The following is a 12,331-nucleotide window of genomic DNA, read 5'->3' as shown; positions in this document are numbered from 1 at the left end:
GTCTGTGACATATGAATTCTGTAGGAGAGTGTAGTGAGCATACACTGTGATATATGACCTATGTGGGAGTGTGTATAGCATGTGTAGTGAGCATGCTCTATGACATATGGCTTCTGTGGGAGAGTGTGGTGAGTATGCTCTATGACATATGGCTTCTGTTGGAGAATGTAGTGAGTATGCTCTATGACATATGGTTTCTGTTGGAGAATGTAGTGAGTATGCTCTGTGACATATGGTTTCTGTTGGAGAATGTAGTGAGTATGCTCTGTGACATATGGTTTCTATTGGAGAATGTAGTGAGCATGCTCTGTGACCTATGCTTTCTATAGGAGAATGTAGTGAGCATGCTCTGACATATGACTTCTGTAGCAGAGTGTAGTGAGCATGCTCTGTGACATGTTTTCTGTAGTAGAGTGTAGTGAGTATACACTGTGATATATGACCTATGTGGGAGTGTATATAGCATGTGTTGTGAGCATGCTCTGTGACATATGTAGGGATTATATTTGAGGACTGAGTGACCACTGTGACCCCAACATAGTCAAGACACTTTGAACACTGGGCATGCCAATATTGAACGCAGCAGATATGGTAAGGTTGTTGGAGGCTCTTGTATGTAACCCCCTCTACAATTCCTGCAAATAGCTCCCTCTACAACGTCAGCGATCGGTTGCAGCAGTCATGTTTATGGGAACGCTACTATTGCAGATCTGTAAAGACAGACTGATGAGTATCGACAGGTGCTGAAACCACTGCTCAGTACTGCTTATTATTATTTTATCCGATTTCCAGCCCTTTGGCCATTTTTTTCTGAAGTCAGAGACCCCCCTCATGTGTCAGTCTGGAACAAAAGAAGTCAGGAGGTTTGACATCGGCGGATTATTCCGGATCAATACGCTTTGCTGTTTGTATTGGATGGTCATAGGATACAATCAATAATATCCCCTCGGCCTCTATGTTTTCATCTTTGTCTGCTTCATCTCCAATGAATAGACCAGCGGAAAGCACCGACTGTGCAGGAAGAAGCTGCTGTAATGAGGCACTGATCCGGCATCTGTAGTTGAACCCTGCTCGCCCTTCTACATCGTGTGCAAGCTTTAAATATGCAACAGTCTGGACGCCGCAGCGAGAAGACGCTTCATTGGATGTTCTCAAGGCCGGGCACAGCAGCATGATCCTTTCTGAGGACATAGAATTAGCTCCAGTCTCGGGACCTCTTGTACTGTGCAAAAGTTTTGGGTAAATTCTGCGAGTAAGACTGCTTTCAGACATAGAAGGGTTAATAGTTTATTTCTGTCGAATGTTCAAAATGAAGTGAACATTTACGGTTTTCCCTACGTGCCTATTCACACAGCCATACATCAATGAGCAGCACCCAAGAGCTCTGAAATTAGAACATGCTTATTTTTTTAATGGGTTAAATTATCCAGACTATGTTTAAGGACCCCGATTTACCTATTTAGGAATAAAAGAAATGGGTTCTGTAAGCTATATCTTAACACAATGTCCTATACCCTACAATTTTCCCTTTGGCCACGAAACCTAATAATAGACTGCCACTTGCCAATTCTATGTACTTTGCAGCAGTCACCTCCTTTACATCACAGGCAGCATTAGCATAGTATAGACAGCACAGGATCACAATGGAAGGTAATGCCTCTATAGATAACACCACTGACCCATCATTACATCACAACTGACAATAGATGATGTCACAGCTTATCTCCCATCCCTGCACAGAACAGGTCTAGTAAATTCTCCCATAGACCCCAATGGGTCGGCTTCACACTATTGCTGCCTATGGCGATGACTGTGCTGTAAAGCAGATCACTAAATGCTGTTAACAGTAGAGGAGAAATTCAGACAAGTTGGCCGTCCCCCATAATCATGGACAGAAAATAGAATAAAAAAAAAATAAAAATTCTATAATCAGAAAATAAAACAGATTAGAAGTATAATAATATCCTACTGCCAAAATTATTATTATTTATTATTATTATTATTATTATTATTATTAATAATAATATAAAAAATAAAATAATAATAATATAAAAAATAATAATAATAATAATAATAAAATAATAACAATAATATAAAAAATAAAAATATAAAAAAAAATAATAATAATAATAAAATAATAATAATAAATAAAATAATATTAATAATAATAAAATAATAATAATATAAAAAATAATATTAATAATAATAAAATAATGATAATGATAATAATAATAATATAATAATAATAATAATAAAATAATAATATAAAAAAATATAATAATAATAATATTATAAAAAAATAATAATAATGATAATATAAAAAATAAAATAAATAATAATAGTAATAATATTAATGATAATAATAATTATATATATATATATATATATATATAAAAAAATAATATTAAGAATAATAAAATAATAATAAAAAAATAATAATCATAATAATATAAAAAATAAAATAATAATAAAATAATAATAATATAAAAAATAAAATAATAATAATAATAATAATAAATACACAAATAAATAATACTAATTTAAACATTTATCAATACATTCCTAATCTTCATATATATTGAGCCACATATGGCAGGGCCAGGGTTCAATCTAGAGGGACAGGAATTTTCGCTGCCCGAGGTCTAGATACAGCAGATAATCGCTATTTACGGGTCAATTCCATAAAGTGCTCGCCATCTGAGCTGTACTGTAAGAGCCGTCATGCGGTTCCATCAATCCTCTCGAGATGTATTTGCAGGCGAATTCCCAGATGCTTTGCTCTCTCTGTGTTTGCCGGCACAATCACCGAGTTGTGAAAGAAGCGCAGCATGAAAAGCCAGATTTCCCCAATGAGAACATTCTGTTGACTGAGAAGAAAGGCATTTCCAATAACAGAGTATTGACCGCTCTGACAACGCGCTCCGGCCCTGCGAGGCCTCGTAATAAATTGCTACAAGTAGATCAAAATAAATTATTTATCCAAGGAACAAACTGCTCTGTCCATGCCTCGCGACAACAGAGATGGATATGATAGCGGTGGCGATGGCGCATTATCTAGGATTTATGCCGAATTAATTGTGGGCTGATAGTCTTAATATTTTGCGCTGGATTTCATGTGATTTGTATCTTTTTGTGTATTTTGTCTTTGTCTTCTACAATGAGAGGAGATAACTCAATTAGTTTCAATTCAACACATTAGGACTCATGCACATGACCGAGTATACTGTCGATTGGGGCCGATGCTCCATTCTGATAAATATAGATCAGGTCCTATCTCGCTCCATGGCGGGTATATAGAAAAGCTAAGAGGGCAACTCTTTGTCTTCCTGGGGACAAGAAAGCCATTTGGTCAGGCACATGTAAGCAAGAGATTGCTAGAGGTTATTGGTTTTTTTGAGCTTGTAGGGAGAAGCTCTCCAGCTGCTAGCTAGAGTTGTTAAATGTTTAGTAAGTAACAGACAAGCCATGATTTTCTTTTGTTGTCGTATTGTTTTATTTTTTTTGTATATTTGAACCATATCAATAAAACCTGACCCAGTGTCAGTTTACACCTATCTGCTGCTGTCTAGTTTTGATGAAACAGAAAGTGTTCGACTTTGACAACAGCAAAAGTGATCCTGAGTATAATCTAACCATAACCACATGCAGGAAGAAAGTCCTCAACCACATGTGACCAATAAGACCAATTGCTGGCAATTAACTGGTGACGTATGTGAGTGACATCACTCACCGTGTATCAGAGGGACATTTGTGCGATAACTGAGTAATGTTTTATTCTCTTTCTTTTATAGTTTTTCTGCCGCTGATTAATCTTTGTTTATAGGAATTGAACAAACCCTTTAAAGCCAGTCAGTCACCAGAATAGATAGATTGACAGGTAACCCTAACTTAACAGTGTTTTCCCCTTGTGAATTGCTGCCTCCATTGCCATTTTTTTTTCCATAGTCTTAATTCTTTGGAGCAATGGCTGCCCCCTCATTGCTCAAAAAGTCCATATGCATACTGACCAAGGCAGCGATATCTTGGCAACTGAGCCACCATTTCACAAGGGGAAAACTCTGTCTGATTCAGATTACCCTAACCTATCTATCTGCAGGGCTGGGGTGATATGCTGGTTTTGGTGACCCTAACCTATCTATCTACAGGGCTGGGGTGATATGCTGGGTCTGGTGATACTAACCTATCTATCTGCAGGGCTGGGGGTGATATGCTGGGTCTGGTGACACTAACCTATCTATCTGCAGGGTTGGGGTGATATGCTGGTTTTGGTGACCCTAACCTATCTATCTACAGGGCTGGGGTGATATGCTGGGTCTGTTGATACTAACCTATCTATCTGCAGGGCTGGGGGTGATATGCTGGGTCTGGTGACACTAACCTATCTATCTGCAGGGCTGGGGTGATATGCTGGGTCTGGTGACACTAACCTATCTATCTGCAGGGTTGGGGTGATATGCTGGTTTTGGTGACCCTAACCTATCTATCTACAGGGCTGGGGTGATATGCTGGGTCTGGTGATACTAACCTATCTATCTGCAGGGCTGGGGGTGATATGCTGGGTCTGGTGACACTAACCTATCTATCTGCAGGGCTGGGTGATATGCTGGTTTTGGTGACACTAACCTATCTATCTGCAGGGCTGGGGAGATATGCTGGTTCTGGTGACAGTAACCTATCTATCTGCAGAGCTGGGGTGATATGCTGGTTCTGGTGACACTAACCTATCTATCTGCAGGACTGGGGTGATATGCTGGTTCTGGTGACACTAACCTATCTATCTGCAGGGCTGGGGTGATATGCTGGTTCTGGTGACTCTAACCTATCTATCTGCAGGACTGGGGTGATATACTGGATCTGGTGACACTAACCTATCTATCTGCAGGGCTGGGGTCATATGCTGGTTCTGGTGACTATAACCTATCTATCTGCAGGGCTGGGGTGATATGCTGGGTCTGGTGACACTAACCTATCTATCTGCAGGACTGGGGTGATATACTGGTTCTGGTGACACTAACCTATCTATCTGCAGGGCTGGGGTGATATACTGGTTCTGGTGACAGTAACCTATCTATCTGCAGGGCTGGGGTGATATACTGGGTCTGGTGATACTAACCTATCTATCTGCAGGGCTGGGGTGATATACTGGTTCTGGTGACACTAACCTATCTATCTGCAGGGCTGGGGTGATATGCTGGTTCTGGTGACACTAACCTATCTATCTGCAGGGCTGGGGTGATATGCTGGTTCTGGTGACACTAACCTATCTATCTGCAGGGCTGGGGTGATATGCTGGTTCTGGTGACAGTAACCTATCTATCTGCAGGGCTGGGGTGATATGCTGGGTCTGGTGACAGTAACCTATCTATCTGCAGGGCTGGGGTGATATACTGGGTCTGGTGACAGTAACCTATCTATCTGCAGGGCTGGGGTGATATGCTGGTTCTGGTGACAGTAACCTATCTATCTGTAGGGCTGGGGTGATATGCTGGTTCTGGTGACACTAACCTATCTATCTGCAGGGCTGGGGTGATATACTGGGTCTGGTGACAGTAACCTATCTATCTGCAGGGCTGGGGTGATATACTGGGTCTGGTGATACTAACCTATCTATCTGCAGGGCTGGGGTGATATGCTGGTTCTGGTGACACTAACCTATCTATCTGCAGGGCTGGGGTGATATACTGGTTCTGGTGACACTAACCTATCTATCTGCAGGGCTGGGGTGATATACTGGGTCTGGTGACAGTAACCTATCTATCTGCAGGGCTGGGGTGATATACTGGGTCTGGTGACAGTAACCTATCTATCTGCAGGGCTGGGGTGATATGCTGGTTCTGGTGACACTAACCTATCTATCTGCAGGGCTGGGGTGATATACTGGGTCTGGTGACAGTAACCTATCTATCTGCAGGGCTGGGGTGATATGCTGGTTCTGGTGACACTAACCTATCTACACTCACCGGCCACTTTATTAGGTACACCATGCTAGTAACGGGTTGGACCCCCTTTTGCCTTCAGAACTGCCTCAATTCTTCGTGGCATAGATTCAACAAGGTGCTGGAAGCATTCCTCAGAGATTTTGGTCCATATTGACATGATGGCATCACACAGTTGCCGCAGATTTGTCGGCTGCACATCCATGATGCGAATCTCCCGTTCCACCACATCCCAAAGATGCTCCTCTATTGGATTGAGATCTGGTGACTGTGGAGGCCATTGGAGTACAGTGAACTCATTGTCATGTTCAAGAAACCAGTCTGAGATGATTCCAGCTTTATGACATGGCATTGCATTATCCTGCTGAAAGTAGCCATCAGATGTTGGGTACATTGTGGTCATAAAGGGATGGACATGGTCAGCAACAATACTCAGGTAGGCTTTGGCGTTGCAACGATGCTCAATTGGTACCAAGGGGCCCAAAGAGTGCCAAGAAAATATTCCCCACACCATGACACCACCACCACCAGCCTGAACCGTTGATACAAGGCAGGATGGATCCATGCTTTCATGTTGTTGACGCCAAATTCTGACCCTACCATCCGAATGTCGCAGCAGAAATCGAGACTCATCAGACCAGGCAACGTTTTTCCAATCTTCAATTGTCCAATTTCGATGAGCTTGTGCAAATTGTAGCCTCAGTTTCCTGTTCTTAGCTGAAAGGAGTGGCACCCGGTGTGGTCTTCTGCTGCTGTAGCCCATCTGCCTCAAAGTTCGACGTACTGTGCGTTCAGAGATGCTCTTCTGGCTACCTTGGTTGTAACGGGTGGCTATTTGAGTCACTGTTGCCTTTCTATCAGCTCGAACCAGTCTGGCCATTCTCCTCTGACCTCTGGCATCAACAACGCATTTCCGCCCACAGAACTGCCGCTCACTGGATGTTTTTTCTTTTTCGGACCATTCTCTGTAAACCCTAGAGATGGTTGTGCGTGAAAATCCCAGTAGATCAGCAGTTTCTGAAATACTCAGACCAGCCCTTCTGGCACCAACAACCATGCCACGTTCAAAGGCACTCAAATCACCTTTCTTCCCCATACTGATGCTCGGTTTGAACTGCAGGAGATTGTCTTGACCATGTCTACATGCCTAAATGCACTGAGTTGCCGCCATGTGATTGGCTGATTAGAAATTAAGTGTTAACGAGCAGTTGGACAGGTGTACCTAATAAAGTGGCCGGTGAGTGTATCTGCAGGGCTGGGGTGATATACTGGTTCTGGTGACAGTAACCTATCTATCTGCAGGGCTGGGGTGATATGCTGGTTCTGGTGACAGTAACCTATCTATCTGCAGGGCTGGGGTGATATGCTGGTTCTGGTGACACACTCCCTTTAAGACCATGGTTGCATTTCTTTTTATGTATCTCTTCCTTTATCAGCCATACCTATTTTCTTATATATTTGGGAGCACTGACCTTACTTGGCAGCTCTAATAATGTGCCAGGAGGGTCAGCCAGCAACAAGGTGTCCCAGCGGGTGACGATGCTACATCTCTGTTTTTGTGGCGCTCCAGAGGTGTCAGTCGCTATCATAGAGCACTTGTTAATATTCAGCAGCAGCACTTCAGGCTGTTACTTCGCACATTGCGGCAGGTCCCCGGCTCCAGCGATGTCTCCTGCCTTCTGCTGCGGCCTTACCTCTCTGTCTGCACGGCAGTGTTGGGTTGCCAAGACAACAAGAACCCAAGGCCTACCTAGGGGAATTAGGCTGCCATGCCTTGTCTGCTGATTTTAGTTCATTCCCTTACCTTGCTATCACTCCACGCTCACTGGCTCCTAAATGTCACATCTTCCTCACCTTGGGATTGTTCGCTTGGTACCCATTGTTCTACTCCTGGCTCCGAACCTTGGCCCCATCCCTACTATGCTACTGTCTGGACCGTCACTTACTGATCACACTCCTGGTGACTACGCTACTGCTACATCAGCGCTACTGACCCCGATCTGCAATTGCTCTTTGCACTGTCTAAATTTCCCTGCAGTATAGGTTGAAGAACCATGGAGAACTGATGTCTTGGACCGCAGGGGCATCAGCTCTCTGAAGCAGCAGCTTACCTCTTTGGAACAATGGCCACATCCTCATTGCTCCAAAGAGCTCATTTGAATATTGACAAAACAGCAATATCTTGGCAACAGAGATTCCGATTCACAAGAGGATAACACCAATTGATTCAGGCGACACTAACCTATCTATCTGCAGGACTGGGGTGATATACTGGGTCTGGTGACAGTAACCTATCTATCTGCAGAGCTGGGGTGATATGCTGGTTCTGGTGACAGTAACCTATCTATCTGCAGGACTGGGGTGATATGCTGGGTCTGGTGACACTAACCTATCTATCTGCAGGGCTGGGGTGATATACTGGTTCTGGTGACAGTAACCTATCTATCTGCAGGGCTGGGGTGATATGCTGGGTCTGGTGACACTAACCTATCTATCTGCAGGACTGGGGTGATATGCTGGGTCTGGTGACAGTAACCTATCTATCTGCAGAGCTGGGGTGATATGCTGGTTCTGGTGACAGTAACCTATCTATCTGCAGGACTGGGGTGATATGCTGGGTCTGGTGACACTAACCTATCTATCTGCAGGGCTGGGGTGATATGCTGGTTCTGGTGACACTAACCTATCTATCTGCAGGGCTGGGGTGATATACTGGTTCTGGTGACAGTAACCTATCTATCTGCAGGGCTGGGGTGATATGCTGGGTCTGGTGACAGTAACCTATCTATCTGCAGAGCTGGGGTGATATGCTGGTTCTGGTGACACTAACCTATGTATCTGCAGGGCTGGAATGATATGCTGGGTCTGGTGACAGTAACCTATCTATCTGCAGGGCTGGGGTGATATGCTGGTTCTGGTGACACTAACCTATCTATCTGCAGGGCTGGGGTGATATGCTGGTTCTGATGACACTAACCTATCTATCTGCAGGGCTGGAATGATATGCTGGGTCTGGTGACAGTAACCTATCTATCTGCAGGGCTGGGGTGATATGCTGGGTCTGGTGACAGTAACCTATCTATCTGCAGAGCTGGGGTGATATGCTGGTTCTGGTGACACTAACCTATGTATCTGCAGGGCTGGAATGATATGCTGGGTCTGGTGACAGTAACCTATCTATCTGCAGGGCTGGGGTGATATGCTGGTTCTGGTGACACTAACCTATCTATCTGCAGGACTGGGGTGATATGCTGGTTCTGGTGACACTAACCTATCTATCTGCAGGGCTGGGGTGATATGCTGGTTCTGGTGACACTAACCTATCTATCTGCAGGGCTGGGGTGATATGCTGGGTCTGGTGACACTAACCTATCTATCTGCAGGACTGGGGTGATATGCTGGTTCTGGTGACACTAACCTATCTATCTGCAGGGCTGGGGTGATATGCTGGTTCTGGTGACACTAACCTATCTATCTGCAGGGCTGGGGTGATATGCTGGGTCTGGTGACAGTAACCTATCTATCTGCAGGGCTGGGGTGATATGCTGGTTCTGGTGACACTAACCTATCTATCTGCAGGGCTGGGGTGATATGCTGGGTCTGGTGACAGTAACCTATCTATCTGCAGGGCTGGGGTGATATGCTGGGTCTGGTGACACTAACCTATCTATCTGCAGGACTGGGGTGATATGCTGGGTCTGGTGACAGTAACCTATCTATCTGCAGGGCTGGGGTGATATGCCGGGGTCTGGTAACAGACTCACTTTAAGGGGGGGGGGAGTTGTTCGCTATCAATCATTTTTACATAAGTAAGATCCCCAACAAGAAGAGAGGATTGATGGGATCCCCATAAATGATCTGTATCCTGTGATGTATCAGCACTGAGCGCACAATTCTCCTACAGCACCACCACATTGAAAATAAAGAATTACACAATGCTCCATGAAATCCATGGGTTGTCTGTGTAACAGTGAGTCCTCCAAATTGGGAGATGATCTCTGTAGTCCCCACTCTAGGTAATGGATGTGGGTCTGGAATTAGGAACCTCCCACTACTAATTCAGAATTTCGTTCTGAATCCTTTAACCCCTTCCATAACCAGATGTCCAATGGGTTAAGCAATGCTGAACCCTAATATCTAAACTTTCCCTAAACAGCACGTAGATGTCTATTCTGCTTATTCGGCCTTCACATTGTACAAAGATTTATGTGTTACAGAAACTGAAGAAAGAAATTCTGCATAGTAAGCTGGAAATCTTCTGCTGGAGGCCAAGTTATGGGAAATCAGCGGGGCCCTGCTTACTAGACGATAGCCCTTAATCAATGCCAACGCCACAGCGGGAAATGTTATGTAACTGTCCCATGCAGCTTTATATTGGCTGGAAGCTTTGTGTCTGGCATATTAGTGGCATAATGATACGATATAGGGGGCTCTGCCATGACACGCAGAATAGAAGGATGAGAAAATAATAAAGGGGCCTCCTACAGGCTGAACCTAGACCCAGCACCATAGTGTATCCCAGCCAAGGAGACACGATGACCCTACAGACTCTACTGAAGTCATTGTCAGGGCTTTCCGTACAGCTCTACTTAGTTATTGAGAGGATCACAAAAGTTGACATTTTTTTTTGCCGGATCACCAGGTACCAATCAAGGTGTAGAAAATTTTAGAATTTTTTTTTAGCTAAGGACATACTATATACTATATATGATGGCGTTAGCTGAAAAAGAATGTCTTTTGTAGAATGGGAGGAAATCCATGCAAACACGGGGAGAACATACAAACTCCTTGCAGATGTTGCTTCTGGCTGGATTCGGACCCAGGACTCCAGTACTGCAAGGCTGCAGTGCTAACCACTGAGCCACCGTGTTGCCCCCTACCATGTCCCCATTTTATGACAAGAGCAAGAGAGTGCCCACATCACATAAGGAGAGCCGCCTTCTCCTGGGAGATTTGCCTGCTCTGATGGAAGTCTGGGAGGTTTCCTCTCATTTCGGGAGCCTCCTGGGAGGTAGGCAAGTATAGGTATATATAAAGCTCCAGTCCTTTTAAAGGGAATGTACAATTATCCATAAAAATAAAATCTTGATTATTGCAGAGGAGTTACAATAGTCTGACACTTCTGGCTTCCTTTAGCTCACTTTTGGCTCTGCTGTATAGATTGGGACAGAATGTGCAGAGTCATCTCATTATCATTAGGGAATACAGGAGTTAAAGGGCTTTTTCTTACATTTATGACCTCTCTCTATAATGAGCCCCTCAATCTCCATCCCCTGCTACATACTCGGCTGCGATCCCACTGTATTGATTCAGCTATGGTCGGGCTGTAGAGTACAACAATGAGCCATGTTGTGTCTGTAGCTCCCAGTCACTTCTATGGACATTGCAGCATCATCCAGAGCTCTGCTGTCCTGGACTGGCTTAGTGTCACCGTCTTGGCAGCCCGGCACGAGCGGTGGATTGGGGAGGCCCTGTGGACGCAGCGCTGCTTTAACTTACCAATTAGCAGTGCTGCTCCAGCGGCAGCCCCTCACGCTTAGCAGGGAGCAGGTCCTCTCCCTGCCTGCTAACGCTGCCCCCTCTGCTCCGCCCCCTCCTCCCCACACGCCGGGTGACGTGGCCACGTAATCAGGCCCGCACCCGACGTGTGCCTGCGTCCTACGCGGGGGGGGGGGGGCGCGCGCTCTGAAGACTGGACAGAGGACCGAACCAAGAAGAACAGGGAGCTGCAGGTAAGCGGGCACCGGTGGGGGGGAGGGGGTTAATCACTACACAGCATGGGGTCCAAAAATTGAAAACATTTTTGGACTACATGCTGTGTAGTCAGGGGTGAACCTAGCCTTTTTGCCATGCCGGGGGGGGGAGGGGGGGCTGGGATTGGTGGGGGCGGCTTTCTGTCGTCCGCCTCAGGCGGCAAAAAGACTAGGTTCACCCCTGGGTCTTGGTTAGGTAAATAACGTGAGAGGCTCATTGTAAAGATAGGTGAGGGCCCCAGATGCGTCCTATCTGCAGCATATGTTTTGTGGGAAGGCCCTTTAAAGTGTACCTAAATTTTGCTACAACTTTTGATTTCCTGGCTGATATTAAGAAATTTTATCAACAAAATTTTGGCTCCTTTCTATAAAATTTTGTGTTGAAATTCACTTTTTTGGCCCTTCTTCTATGCTGCTCTGTTTCTCTCTTGCCAGCAGTACATGATGTAGGTTTGCTGATGACTGTGTACGGGTGGGCACTGATCTATCACGCTGCATACAGGAGGAGGCTGGAGTAGAGGGGGGGAATCACCTTAAATAAATGCACCGTATATCAGTCTGGTAGCATCTGGAACATATCTTCTGTACTGCTGCAGACCTAGTAGTCGCTTTGCAGGGTGTTGCAAGTAAACAAAGCTCTGG

At 44.8% G+C, this 12,331-nt stretch overlaps 1 protein-coding gene across 2 annotated transcripts in view; it reads right to left on the bottom strand.

Moving 5' to 3' along the window:
* SUSD4 (sushi domain containing 4) overlaps positions 1-12,331 on the bottom strand; it is a 65,435-nt gene that overhangs the window by 35,061 nt on the left and 18,043 nt on the right. The gene's annotated exons all lie outside the window — the stretch shown is intronic.

The sequence above is a fragment of the Leptodactylus fuscus genome, chromosome 3 (assembly GCF_031893055.1).
Source record: "Leptodactylus fuscus isolate aLepFus1 chromosome 3, aLepFus1.hap2, whole genome shotgun sequence".
Lineage (NCBI taxonomy): Eukaryota > Metazoa > Chordata > Amphibia > Anura > Leptodactylidae > Leptodactylus > Leptodactylus fuscus.
Note: the sequence above shows the minus strand (reverse complement) of the source record. Positions and strands in the feature narration are given on the sequence as shown.